The sequence below is a fragment of the Pleurodeles waltl genome, chromosome 6 (genome assembly GCF_031143425.1).
Source record: "Pleurodeles waltl isolate 20211129_DDA chromosome 6, aPleWal1.hap1.20221129, whole genome shotgun sequence".
NCBI classification, from domain to species: domain Eukaryota; kingdom Metazoa; phylum Chordata; class Amphibia; order Caudata; family Salamandridae; genus Pleurodeles; species Pleurodeles waltl.
Window position 1 is genome coordinate 1,003,001,966 of NC_090445.1, and position 13,043 is coordinate 1,003,015,008.

At 42.1% G+C, this 13,043-nt stretch overlaps 1 long non-coding RNA gene across 1 annotated transcript in view; it reads left to right on the plus strand.

The window, feature by feature from the left end:
• The window catches only part of LOC138300487 (uncharacterized), a 232,721-nt gene extending 225,059 nt beyond the window's left edge, over nucleotides 1–7,662 (plus strand). The window contains exons 2-3 of the long non-coding RNA XR_011204947.1: nucleotides 6,158–6,196; nucleotides 7,627–7,662. This is a non-coding gene — a long non-coding RNA (uncharacterized lncRNA). The remainder of the gene's footprint in view (nucleotides 1–6,157; nucleotides 6,197–7,626) is intronic.
• The last annotated feature ends 5,381 nt before the right edge of the window (nucleotides 7,663–13,043 follow it).

Sequence of the window (13,043 nt, forward strand, 5' to 3'; positions counted from 1 at the left end):
ATACTCTGTAATTTTTTGTGGATGGACAGATGCACTCGCATAGCAATGACCAACTGTTGGAAGTCCCCCTCTGATGGTGCATTGGAAATGGCAGACCTTCAATGCTACAATATGACATCACAACAAGCTGTAATTAACAATTGTTTATTGGGGGCTCGGAGGATCCATTATACTGAGTGGAACTAAACTTGATGGGCTTGGGTACAATAATGACCATACTATATGGGGGTCCCAATCCCGTTAGCCCTGCCAGTAATGACTCAGGCTATATTCCTCAGTTGAAGAGCGGCCCTCCGCCTCATAGACAGGGATGGTAGACTGATGGGGATGACCCCTCTCTGGCAAGGGAAAAGGCTACTTATGAGGGTTCTCCAAGTGGGTCACCGTAGGTATCATGCATTTCAGGGATGTATGGACAGGTGGCCACACACAGGCATTCCAGGAAATCCAGCAGCAATTTCAACTGTAATGCACACAGTTTCACAAATACTTACCGTTGAGACACACCTACTTGGCCAACAACCCCTCAGGTACGGACATCCAAGAGTTTAGCCCTTTTGAGGCTAAATTGCTGTCCAGGAGGGTCCACAGGGTAGTCATAGCCCATATTTACTGCACACGTGTTTTCAATACAACAGACCACTTCCACAGACAGAGGCAGAAGTGGAAAGCATGGGCATGTGATCTCAACGGCACAGAGTGGCAGGAGGCCAGGCTTGTCCCCTGAGAATCAATCAATTCTACAAGGCTCCGACTGGTTCAGCTCAATTACTTTCATATCCCATTCCTGACCCCCTGAAAGGTTACACCGGGCGGGCACGATTTCCCAGGCAGTCTGCTCACCAGATTTGGACTTCTTTCATGTGGTATGGTCCTGCCCAATGACAGTCCAATATAGGGGGAGGATAGAGCGCAAACTCTCCCTCATTCTGAACCGACAACTGGAGCTCGCGGCCACAGTGGCCCTGCTGGGCCTGAATGAGAACATGGGTGGACCAAGGGCGGAACGTCTATTCATTGGGATGGCAACATTGGTCGCTAGGAGGGATATTGCATGGAAGTGGAAATCTGTGAGAACCCCTGTGATGGCTGAATGGCTGGTGGGGCTGGACTAGTGCTCCCAGCAAGAAAAGCCTGTTTATGAAGGGCAGGATTGCCCACAAAAGCATGTGAAGATATGGGGCAAATGGTGGAAGTACCATGGTTTGGACAAGTGAGATGGATAGCTCACATTGAATTGATACTCTTCTGACTATGATGTCTGGGGATGATGGATGACTATAGAGGGGGTAACTGTGCATATTTGTTAAATACTGTTAATAGCAGAAAATAAAAGAAAGTTGGTTTATTAAAAAAATATGCTAAAAAACACTGAACACCAAATAAATGCCAAACATATTTGTCTCAGACACATCCAAAGCATAACAACAAAAAGTGTAGTAAATGTGCAAGTAGAAGGTTATTATCCAAAGCAGTAAACTGAAAAAATTATAGGTCTAATTTGTGAAAGTCACAAGCGTCTACACTGTGATGGCTGACATTAATACCAAACATTTAGCTGAAAATGTTTGCTCATGCATTCCAGTAATTGGGAACATAGGGATATATTTATACTCTGTTTGCGCCGGATTTGCATTTTTTTTTTTAATGTAAATCCAGCGCATATTTATATTTTGACGCTAGACCCGTCTAGCGGCAAAATATTGGAGTTAACATACATTTTTTACAGTGAAAACCTACCTTGCATCAATGAGATACAAGGTTGGTGTTCCCTGGCAAAAAATAACTCTAAGGCATTAGCGCCTTATTTATCCTCTGTGCAAAAATGACGCACGGGAGGAGGATGGCGTTAAATAATGGCGCTAAGCTTGATTAATGCCATTATCTAACGCCTGGGTCAGGGTAGGCGTTAGGTGACCTGTGGGCTCATTTCCATGGTCGGAGACCATGGAAGCAGCCCACAGGTGCCCTTTCCTGCCCCAAGGGACACCCCACCCACACCTGGAGGACACCTGAGGATGGGGGGACCCATCCCAGGTAAGTATATATATATTTTTTTTAAAGTGCCATAGGGGGTCCTAACTTGGGCCCCCCTACATGGCACTATGCCCAGGGGACATAAGTCTCTTGGGCATGGCCATTGGGCAGGGGGGCATGACTCCTGTCTTTATTAAGACAGGAGTCATGTCCAGGAGGCTGTGCGTCAAAAAATGACGCTAGTCAGGTTAGAGTAATTTTTTTTACTCTAACCTGGCTAGTGCCATTCTTTGACGCACAATCTCCTGTTTCCCCTACACCTCCCCCACCCAATTAGAGTAATTTATTTTGACACTAACTGGGCCTTTCTGCCTGCTAGCGTCATTCCTTAAATATGACGCCCGGCTGTCGTCCAGGAATGGCAGTAGCCGGCGGGAAACTTTTTGATGCAAACCTGCGCTAACCTGCAAATAACAAAAGGATCTCTGTGAGAAAAGCAATAAACCACTGAGCTATCCACATAAAATGCAGTTCGTTGATCTGCCTGGCGCACGTTTTTGCAGCAGGCATATTAAACCTTTGCACTACTTTCTGATAAGTCAAAATGGCCACTAGACAAAACTCTGATGTCCTTCCATCAGGAACATTAATCAACAGAGTCATCTTGCCATTTTCATTGTTGCCTGAAAACTGTAGGACAAACAACAAACTCTTCAGCAGGTGATTTTAAACTCACAAGTTATTTCTAGACACAGCACCCACCAAGGTCAGTGCCAGGTGTGGCAGTACCGATTGAACCCACAAAAGCTGGTCTTGCTTCCATGCATCAGTGATCACTGCGCAAACGAACGCCAGTGGGGGGTGGAACACAGCGTGAAGATGCTACTGGAAACTTCAGCTGAAGCTTCTGTGTCGCTGTGGAAATTAAGTTAAGACTATAGTAAAAAGCCAAAAAACAATAGGCGTGGGCTTACCAGGTTCATGTGGGAGGTAAGATGGTGTCTCATATTGCAAGAAAGCAACTGGAGGGACACAGGGATATCAATATAGACAATGCAAACACACAGAAGTTTAAATGGTGTACATTTTTAATACAAAATTACTCCACATTTCTTTCTTATAATGTATACTCCATCACCTTTTAGAAAATTGAGGTGGTCCTAAGTCAGGGCCTGATTTAGAGTGCAGCAGACAGATATCTCCATCACAAATGTGACGGATATCCTATTCACCATATAACAAGTGCAGTATTCCCAATGGAATTTGTATTACCATGGACATGATATCCCTCACATTTGTGACAGAGTAACCTATCTGCCAAACTCTAAATCAAACCCTCAGTCTCAAAGACTCCCATTGCTCAGGAATACTTTAGAGTGATACAAGAAAAAATAGTTTTTTCACAAGGAAAGTGAATATAGCCTTTGTTGCAAACAGTACTGTGCTCCGGTTTTTGGGCAGAATTACAGACCTTCCGACATTATGCACATACAAGAGTGAACCAGTGCTGCGATTGCCGTGCAATGAAAGATACTAAAAGTAATAAATAGAAAGCTTGCATTTTTCTTTTTGCTGATGGTAATTACTCAATCCATATCACAGTACATCGTTTTTTTATTTTTTGTTAACCTTGCCACCTTAGATTAGACCCAGCCTTATGGAAATCAAGCTTGGTCCTGCTCAGTGCTTAATTTGTAAATAAAAATGTGCCGATGCCCAAAGCCCTCCTCTTAAACATGTGGCTGCTGCAATTAAATGTGGGAACACAGAATACCGAGGCAGCGTAATCCTGAAGCCACCTCGGGCCTCTTCAATCTATTTAAAGCTACTCTTACCATTTCAGCTCACTTTTGCAGCTTTCTGCTTTCTCCCTTTGTGACGCTTTTTTGTTTTTCTATTCCTCCGTCTTTCCCACATGTGACTTTTGCTCGCAGTAAATGCTTGAGGCAGAAGAATAAGTGCCGTCCCTCAAAAATAAGTGCCGGAGCTCAGCACCGGAAACAACAAGCACAAATTAAGCACTGGTCCTGCTCCAATAGGAACAGACCAGCCTAAACTGCCAAGCCAGTTCCTCTCCGAACGAAAAGCACCCTAAGGGCAGTTTTGGCCTAACTGGGCCTCTTCAGTCAGGTGCAGCTTGGTTCCAGTGGCACTATAATTGTAAATGTTTTAATACAGCACTTACTATCCATAAAAGGGCATTGAAATGCTTTTTGGCAAGGAGCAAACTACTCCGGAACCCAAAATTGGATTAGGGGGGAATTAGTAGAGGGAAATATCAATGGTTATTGTAAGTGGTGAGAGTGCTAGACATACAAGTCTGTTAGTTGAATGAATCAGATAAAGGATGGATAGAGGAGGGAAGAGATTAAAAAGGATTATTTGAGAGTTCATAGTAGAAAAAGGGTTTGGTATGGGTGTAGGCGGGATTTCATGTCCCCGACGAAAATCTCAGAATCCAAAGTAGTTCTATTTCTTTATTAGTTTTTGTTTCAGAACCATTTTTGGATTGGACAGCACAAGTCTTCCAGTTCCAATGAAGAACTTCATGTCCTTTACTTTGAAGTCACTCTTCCTTTAACCCGATAGGTGCGGGCGTCGGCCACTGGCCGACACCCGCACACCCTCCCTGGTGTGGGTCACGACCAGTGGCCGATACCAGGGAGGGGTTTGAAAAATCCTCTGGTGCGTTGCACCGGAAGATTTGTTTTATAACTTAAACCCCCATCGGAAGACACAGAAGAGCTTCTGTCCCCCACCCACCCCTTTGTGACGTCAGCATGTCACACTTGTTTTCCCCACCGGAGCAGGAAGCAGCAGGTAAGGCCACTTCCTACTCCGGTGGGGAAAACGGGCCCAAACAGGCCTCCCCACTGTTCGGTAAGGCCTCGTTTGAGAGGGGAGATTCTCCCCTTTCAAACGAGAACTTGCTGAAATGGTTTCCTGGTCCTGGATCGCAGTCTCCCTGCGATCCAGGGCCACGAAACCGCACTAGACACCGGGGATTTCACTTGGGGGGGGGTCACCCCCCCCTCTGAACTTGGGCCACCCCCCCAGCACATATTTAAAAAAATCAAGTGAGTTTACCCCTGGGGACCTGGGGGGGGGGTGCGATTGGTTAAAAAATATATATATATATTTTTTTTTTAATAAAATTGACCCGTTGAGGGGGCAATTTTTTTAATAGCAGTATGGTTTCCCTTGGGGCACCATACAGCTATAATATATATATATATATATATATATATATATATATATATAGAGAGAGATAACTATCTAGATATGTATATCTATCTATATATATAAATATATATATATATATATATATATATATATATATATATATATATATATATATATATATATTTATATATATACCAAGATCACTTTTGTCAATGCATGTGTGGTTTCCCTGGGGGCTGCGATCGCCCCCCAAGGAAACCACACCCAAATATAAAAGTGATCTATATATATACCGTGATCAAGACTGGGAAGGTCGAAACACATTGGTGTCAGTTTGTTTGGGGACCTGTGATGGAATAAAAGAAGTCTGATTTAATCCTGTGAGTGCCGCATCCTTGACTTAATTGTCAACTTGGTGTGAAGATTATTGATGGGAGTAGGTCCCTCCCTGCTGCAGGCACCGACATGAGATGAGCGCGCCTCTTTGGACCTGCTGGAATTAATATATATATATATATATATATTTGCCACCAGTTCTCTTGCAGCTTTCGTCTTCAAAGCAATGCACAAACTTCAACCGACACGTTCCAACTGTAGCTTTTAGGCAGCAATAAAAAAGTCAAGTAACTCTTGTGATTATGTTTCTACTAGAAAATGATCCCACTTTCATCTAGTGGCATTTTTGATGCCATGAAGTAGCGCAGAAGGTTTATACGCCTACTGCAAAGATCAAAACTGTATTATATGTGAATAGCTGAGTGGATTAGTAAAGCCAGCAATTACCTGTGCTATAATACAAATTAAATGTATGTGCAAGGGGGGCTATGGAGAGATGAAGGGCACTTTTGCTGAGAGGTAGTTAGGGAATCTGAGGAGAAGGTCATGAGTGGGACAACCAATAATGATTGTTGGACTGGGCGCTAGAGGCGCAAAAAACTGTGATGATTGGTATGTGACAAGGTGAAGTAATAGTGTGTCTTCTTTTTTTTTTTTTTAGAGTCTTGAGAGAATGTGCTGATTGAGGGAAGAAGTGAAGGTAAGGGGACCTTTACTGTTGCATGCATCACACACAGATTCACTAGCAATTTTGTGACTGTCTATGTAGGCTAGTGTTTTAGAGCGACAGTTTCTCCAGCAGCAGAGATGGCATCTCGTTGGATGACTGCTACTCAAGCCCTAACTTGGGTTATAGAGGACAGAAGATCTGAGACAGCAGATACTAAGACACTATTTGAGGGACAGGACAATGGTGTAGACTCTGGGAGTGATTTTTCAGTTGGAGGAGTCCCATCCGATAACTCCTCTTCCAGTGATTTTGAGGGAGGTGATGAGGACAGTCCTGCTGTCCCTTGGCAAGCACAGTCTGTGCAGCAGGACAATAGTGGGTTAGCCCAACCCAAAGAACAGGTGCATGCGGTGGCAAGCACAGAGAGAGAGTGCTCTCTTGGGAGCTCCCCAATTTAGTTCAGCCCCAAATTCCACCGCCCAAATCGTATTGTGGAGACATCAAAATTATCTATCACAAAACAAATAGGTTTTGTAAGGCAGGTACCTGCGTTTTTGGTCCTGTTCTCGGCAGCCATATAAGGAAACCTACCAAACCCAGACATTTCTGGAAACTAGACACCCAGGGGAGTCCACAGAGGTGTGGCTTGTGTGGATTCCCCAAAGTTTTCATACCCAGAATACCCTGCAAACATGAATTGTTGAATACAAACTAGTTTTTCTTGCATTTCCGTCACACAAACTATAAGAATATGCTGGGATTCACAAAATTCCTACCACACAGTGTTTCTCCACCTGTCCTGATAAAAACGCTACCCCACTTGAGTGCCTGTACCTAGTGCCTGCATCAGGAATGGATCACCCCAAGGTCAACAGTCGTCCTCATGTAAGGACTAACATTGACCCTTTGTGTGATCTATTCCCAACATGGGCACTAGGCCTACACATACAAGTGAGGTACCATTTGTGGAGATTTGGGGGAATGCTGGGTGGAAGGAAATTTGTGGCTCCTCTCAGATTCTAGAACTTTCTATCACCGAAATGTGAGGAAAAAGTGTTTTGCACTGGCGCAGGCATAATGTAGCACAAAGGGTTACAGGGTGGCGCAATGCAGGCATTGCACCACCCTCAAAATACAGCGCAGGGATTTTGGCCTTGTTGCACCACATTAACGTCAAAATAAATAACGTTAATGTGGCGCAAGGTGGCACTAGGGCACTATAAATATACCCCTTAGTGTATTTTTGTGTTCTCTCTACCTCCTCACGTTCTCCTGCTTGTCTCCATTCCTCTGTCTTTGTTATTTTTCCCTCCTCCTTGTCACGCCTCCTCCTCCATCTGTCCTTCTTCTATTTCTATTTCCGATGGCTTTTCCTGTGGGGGAGATTAGAAGTCTTTTATCTATCTGTTTTCCTCCTCTTTGTCTCTTTTCGTTTTTGATTATTGTTTTTCCTATTTCAGGTACTAGTGGGACAACCCTCCATAAAGGGATTTCAGGTAAGTCATCCTCCTCTTTCTTTAGTTGCTTTGAGTTTTAGTCATAATGAATCAGCAAACCTGTTAGTTGGATGAATAGGATAAAGGATGGATGGAGAAGGGAAGAGTTCTGAAAGGCTTATTTGGGAGTTCACTGCAGTAAAAGAGCTTTGGGGTGAGTCAGAGAGTGGAAGTAGGAGATATTTCGGGAACAGAATAGGCTGAGTCATAGAGTGCTGGTTTGTTGAAGTTTGGTGGGAATACATTGGGCAGAAAATATTTAAATATGTAGAAACCTAACCACACATAAGCAGTATAAATACATAGAGATTTTAACATGATACGCATCTTGAAAATTATCCGGAGCTATAAAATTGTATTTGATAAAGTCCCCTACGTACATGCACGGTAAGTATTTCCAAACTCAGGCTTTCCCTCTTTGCTGTAAATTAAAGTTTTTTAATTTTATTTCCTATGTTTGTTTTTTTAATTTATATTTGTCTCCCAACATTACAGTAGTGAAGCACTACAAATACAATTGCTATAATCAAATTTATGCTTTGTGAGAAATATGTGTCATAGGAAAATAAACACATCAGCATACACTCATCATCTTATATGTTACTGATGTTTTGATCTACTTGTATATTAATATAATGATAATGGTATACATGTATGTATACTTATAATATTCATTATTTTTGTATTATTTGTTTTCACTATATATGTATTTATTGCTTTTTAATTCCTTAAGTAAGTGTAAACACATATAGGGAGATACATACATACCCATATTATGTGTGTTTGTTTTTCAATAATTATCTAGAATTGCAATTATTTAATTTCATATTGATTTATTTAAGATTTGTTTAAGTAAAAAGTGTATTACTTTGTTAACATTTGTACATAATTTCTATAGAATCTTCTTTATATGTTGTAGTATGAGGGATCATGATAAATAGAGACCCATAAGCATGTTGTCAAATCCTTATGTTATTTTTGCAATTTAACATAAATATAAGGAAAGTATATATTTTAACTATAAGTAATATACATACTTGTATATTTTTTAAGCATACATACAAGAAAGTATATCGATTTTTGCTCTTAAGTAATATGTGCATTTGTACAAAGAGACACACATATCTGAATACATACATATAATCAAAGTATACATGTTTATAAACACATGTATATGCATCATTGGGTCTTGTGCATATTATTGCTGTACATTTGTAGTTTGAATATGGTGGTTTTGTAGGGAAGAGACAGCTCTTGAGTAATCTTCTTAAGATGAGAAGTGTATCTGTTATAATATTTGGGGGTAATAAAATCCATAGTTTGGCTGCTTGAACAGAGAAAGATGTTCCACCATTGTATGTTGGATTTTTGATGCTGGGTGCCAATCTGGAGTGGAGGTTTCTTTGTTATATGTATTTTGTGATTTTCTTCCTGATAAAAAGAAAGTAGTCCTGTTCCATGTATTGCCTTGTGGGTGATAAAAAGCAGCTTAAAGCAGATCTTCTGGCAACCGGTAACCAATGTAGGGTCCTGCAGGCAGGGAAGATGTGGGCTTGTGGCATACTCTGGTAGTAGAGTTTTGAATTAATTGTAGTCTCTTCATAGTTGACAGAGGAGATCCGTGGTAGAGGCTTTTGGCATAATCAAGTTTAGACAGTACAAGAGAGATAGTAGCTTGGTCCTTGTGTGGAAATCCTAGATGGGGGAAGATATGTCTCGGAGTGTTCATGGTAATGAAGCTTGATTTTGCTAACTTATCCACTTGGGCATTCATTGATAGCTTAGAGTCCTTGGTAAATCCAAGATTTCTTACTTCTTTGGATACTATCAGGCCAGGTGGAGAGTGGAACATCATTTTTCCTTTCACCACAGGTGAGTATTTCAATTTTGGATGCATTCAATTTGAGATGGCTCCATGTCATCCACCGATCAACAGCTCTGAGGCAACTGAAGATTTTTGAGTTTCCAATGTCTTTGGGGATTTCAGTTTATGACGTATATGTGTGTTATCTGTGTAGTTATAGCAGGTGAGCTGAAATTCATTGATCATTGCTGGTGATGACTTCCTGTATATGTTGGAGAGCATGGGTGAGATGATAGATCCTTAAGGGTCACATGCTTATATGATGTAGAGTTTGGATAAGAAAGGAGGAGTATGGATGACATTTGTTCTGTTTTGAAGGTAGGATGTGATCCAGTCAAGAGCAGGCCCTTCTGTGCCAGCGTCGTCCAGTCTTTGGATTAGAGTGTCATGATGAACTGCGTTGAAAGCAGATGAAAGGTCCATGGGAATTAGTGCAGATACCCTGTTGTGGCCTACTACGTTTTTAAGATCATCCCAGATGGTGATTCGGGCAGATTCTGTGCCATGTCATGGACATAATCATGTTTGGAAGTCAGAAAGTATAGAGTTATCTTTAATAAATTGAGACATCTGGGTGAATGCTGCTCTTTCTATTAGAGCCTGGGGAATGGTCCATTTACAACAGGTACGTAGTTGTTTGGGTCTTGAGTGTCCAGGTTTGTTTTCTTTATTAATGGGCTATGTATGTAATTTTTAAGTCTTCAGGAAAAACTTCTGTTGTCAATGAATTGTAGATGATTGTTCTGACCTGGCAGGAGAGGTTGTTAAGAGGATGGTCTTAAAGATTTGTGGCGGACAAGAGTCAGAGGGGCAACCACCAGGTATTCTTGTTTTGACAAGATCCATAAAATCAGTTTCTTATAGTTGGTTGAAAGAATGCAGAGGCTGTTTTAACCTACCCTTTGAAAAAGGGCTGGTGTTGGTGGCGTTCCTTTGGTTTAAATAGGAATCTAACATGTCTGCTTTGGCTGTGTAGATTTGCAGTTTGTCAGTAAATTCTTGGGAAAGGGAAGTTCCCTTCTGTGCACATAGATTTATGAAATTCTATGAGAATTTAAAAAAATTCTTTATTTTCACATTTTGCATTCTGAAATCTGTTTGAACATCTACTCCACTCTATGACACTTTCCAACACTCTACAACACACCACTCCACTGTACTGTACAAGACACCACTCCAATTAATAACAATTTACTCAACTCTACACTACACCTGTCCACTGTAGTGCACTCCACGCCACTGTTTTATACAACATGCCATTGCAGTCTATGACACTTTAGTCAACTGTAGGCTACACTACTCTACTCTATTACACTGCACTTGAATCCACTCTGAGACACTACACTCCATCACACTAAACTATATGACTCTATGACTCTTCTCCACTCTACTGTACCACATTCCACTTAACAGCACTCCACTGGACAGTAACAACCTCTATGATTTGAAACACATTTTTATTAGAAAAAACATTACAAATCACTGCAAAAAACAAAGGTTAAACCGTTGCTATAGTTAGGTAAACATTATTTATTCTTTCTATACAAAAAAAATAAACTGGGCATACATCAGAAATGAAAAAGTTATAGTTATAACTTAAATTTATGATTTACTCACCACTTTTACATTACTATAAATGTATTTATTCTTTCTATGCAATCAAAATTGAAACTATACTAAATTTAGAAATTCTAAAGTTATACTAATACGTTTAATTTTTAATTTATGCAATACTTTCAAATTAGTATACCTCGCACTCATCCATCCACAGTGTATTCAACTTGGTAGCTCAATGTCTGTATCCTTTACAAGCATTTCAAAATGGAAGGTGTTCACTTGCTGAGAACCTTCTTAAAAGAAGGTAACTTCTGGGTCTGGTTGAACTTTACAGATGCCTACCTGGCAGTTTCCATTTTTCCTCCTGCTTGATTCTTTCTTCAGTTCCAGTGGTGGTAGAATACTCACAAATTAAAAGCCTTGCCCTTTGGGTCCTGATTTGCCCATTGATGTTTCACCAGGCTCCTTAAACCAGTAGTGGAGTTTTAAAAAAGCCAGAGGTCTTCATCTTATCATCTACCTATATGACATGCTTCTCATGTCTTTAGATTTGCATCCTCTGAAACAGAGGCAAACCTAATCAATCAATCAATATTTTTACAGCGCACTACTCACCCGTAGGGTCTCAAGGCACTGTTGGGTACGACCTCGGGGTTCAGTCGAAGAGCCAGGTCTTGAGGTCCTTCCTGAATTGAGGTAACAATAGCGACTGTATGAGATGGAGAGGTAAGGTGTTCCGACATTTTGCCGCAAGTTAGGTGAACGATCTCCATCTAGCCGAGGACTTCTTTATGTGGAGTACAGTGCTGAGCGACTGCTGGGAGGACAGGAAAGGTCTTGCAGGGAAGTAAAAGGTGATGCAGTGGTTGAGTTAGCTGGGTCCAAGGTTGTGGAGGGCGCTGTAAGCGTGTATGAGGAGCTTTAAGTTGATCCTCTTCTCAATGGGAATCCAGTGGAGATCTCTCAGGTGTCCTGAGATGTGTTCTCGGCAGAGGATGTTCAGGACGAGTCTGGCGGAGCTCTTCTGGATTTGTTGTAGCTTGCTCAGATTCTTCTTGGTGGTTCCTGGATAGAGGGCATTGCTGTAGTCAAGTCTGTGTGTGATCAGGGCATGTCATGGTTTTGTGTCACTCACTGAAAATCTTCAGTAGGAGTCGAAGGGTGTCGAAACAGGTGGAGGCGACAGAGTTGACCTGTCTTGTCATGGTGAGTGCTGAGTCAAGGATGAAATCGAGGTTGCATGTGTGGTCTGTATGGGTGGGGGGGCTGCCAAGTGTTGAGGGCCACCCGGAGTCGTCCCAGGCTGAGGACGAGGGTCCCAGGATAAGAATCTCGGTCTTGTCAGAGTTTAGCTTAAGGCAGCTCTAATTCATCCAGGCGCCGACTGCTTCCATCCTGTCTTGGAAGTTCTTCTTGGCCGTTGTGGGGTTTTCAGTCAGGGAGATGATCAGCTGGGTGTCATAAGCGTAGGAGACGATGTTCAGTCCGTAGTTTCTGGTGATTGGGGTGAGCTAGGTCATGTAGATGAGCAGGGTGGGACTCAACCAGGATCCTTGGGGTACTCCACAGCTGATCTCTGTGGGTTCTGACAGGTGTGGCGGGAGTCTGACTTTCTGCGTTCTGCCTGTCAGGAAGGAGTGTATCCACCGAATGGCCTTGCCCCTATGCCTGCTGTGTGGAGTCTGGCGCATAGGGTGCAATGGGACACTGCATTGAAGGCGACCTAACTACTTCTCTCTTAGAGTCTCTGGGATCTGTCCTCAACTATCCCAAATCAGACCTGATTCCATTCAGACAGATTTTCCTTTCATGGCTTTGCCATAGGGTCTGTTTCTGCCACTCTAGCTCTGCCTACTCACAAGATCCGAGCTAAAAAAAACAGATGATCTACAAGGTCCTGAAGAATGAATTCCTCACTCTTCACTGGTTTGCCAGATTGGTCTCTTCTATCTGAGCAGTC